The following is a 1,801-nucleotide window of genomic DNA, read 5'->3' on the forward strand; positions in this document are numbered from 1 at the left end:
CCAATTATATGGTCAATTTTGGAATAAGTGTGATATGGTGCTGAGAAGAATGTATATTCTGTTGATTTGGGGTGGAGAGTTCTGTAGATGTCTATTACGTCCGCTTGGTGCAGAGTTGAGTTCAATTCCTGGATATCCTTGTTAACTTTCTGTCTCGTTTTGATTTGCATATGTTGAACCAGCCTTGCATCCCAGGGATGAAACCGACTTGATCGTGGTGGATAAGCTTTTGGATGTGCTGGTGGATTCGGTTTGCCAGTATTTTATTGAGAATTTTTGCATCAATGTTCATCAGGGATTTTGGCCTGAAATTTTCTTTTTTTGTTGGTCTCGGTCAGATTTTGGTAAGGATGATACTGGCCTCATAAAATGAGTTACGGAAGAGTGCCTCATTTTCTATTGTTTGGTATAGTTTCAGGAGGAGTGGTACCAGCTCCTGTTCGTACCTCTGGTAGAATTCAGCTGTGAATCTGTATGTTCCTGGGCTTTTTTTGTTTGGTAGGCTATGAATTACTGCCTCCATTTCAGAACTTGTTATTGGTCTATTCAGGGATTTGACTTCTTTCTGGTTTAGTCTTGGGAGGGTATATGTGTCCAGGAATTAACCCATTTCTTGTAGGCTTTCTAGTTTATCCGTGTAGAGGTGTTTATAGTGTTCTCTGATGGTGGTTTGTATTTCTGTGGGATTGGTGGTGATATTCCCTTCATCATATTTTATTGTGTCTATTTGATTCTTCTCTCTTGTTTATTAGTCTGGCTAATGGTCTATCTATTTTTGTTAATCTTGTCAAAAAACTAGCTCCTGTATTCATTAATTTTTTTGAAGGGATTTTCATGTCTCTGTCTCCTTTAGTTCTGCTCTGATCTTAGTTATTTCCTGTCTTCTGCTAGCTTTTGAATTTCTTTGATCTTTCCTCTCTAATTTTTTTGATTGTGATGTTAGTGTGTCAATTTTAGATCTTTCCCACTTTGTACTGTGGGCATTTAGTGTCATAAATTTCCCTTTTAACATTGCTTTGGCTGTGTCCCAGAGATTCTGGTACATTGTGTCTTTATTCTCATTGGTTCAAAGAACTTCTTTATTTCTTCATTAATTTCATCATTTACCCAGTAGTCATTCAGGAGCAGATTGTTCAATTTCCATGTAATTCCGCAGTTTTGAGTGAGTTTCTTAATCCTGAATTCTAATTTGATTGCACTGGTGTGTGAGAGACCGTTTGTTATGATTTTTGTTCTTTTCTATTTGCTGAGGAGCATTTAACTTCCAATTATGCAGTCAATTTTAGAATAAGTGCTATGTGGCACTGAGAAGAATGTATATTCTGTCGACTTGAGGTAGAGAGTTCTATAGATGTCTATTAGGTCCACTTTCTCTAAAGGTAGTTCAAGTCCTGTATATCCTTCTTAATTTTTTATGTTGTTGATCAGTCTAATATTGATAGTGGGGTGTTAAAGTCTCCCACTATTGGGAGGGAGTTTGTGTGGGAGTCTGAGTCTCTTTATGGGTCTCTTAAGAACTTGGTTTATGAATCTGGGTGCTCCTATATTGGGTGCATATATATTTAGGATAGTTAGCTCTTCTTGTTGCATTGATCCCTTTACCATTATGTAGTGCTCTTTCTTTTCTTGTCTTGTCTTTCCTTTCCTTTCCTTTCCTTTCCTTTCCTTTCCTTTCCTTTCCTTTCCTTTCCTTTCCTCTTTCTTTCCTTTCCTTTCCTTTCCTTTCCTTTCCTTTCCTTTCCTTTCCTTTCCTTTCCTTTCCTTTCCTTTCCTTTCCTTTCCTTTCCTTCCTCCCTCTCTC

The 1,801-nt window shown here is 37.6% G+C and overlaps 1 protein-coding gene across 3 annotated transcripts in view; it reads left to right on the top strand.

Annotated features, from left to right (window-relative positions):
• MNAT1 (MNAT CDK-activating kinase assembly factor 1) overlaps nucleotides 1-1,801 on the top strand; it is a 246,477-nt gene that overhangs the window by 107,258 nt on the left and 137,418 nt on the right. The gene's annotated exons all lie outside the window — the stretch shown is intronic.

The sequence above is a fragment of the Colobus angolensis genome, unplaced genomic scaffold, assembly GCF_000951035.1.
Source record: "Colobus angolensis palliatus isolate OR3802 unplaced genomic scaffold, Cang.pa_1.0 Scaffold57, whole genome shotgun sequence".
In the NCBI taxonomy this organism is placed as follows: Eukaryota; Metazoa; Chordata; class Mammalia; order Primates; family Cercopithecidae; genus Colobus; species Colobus angolensis.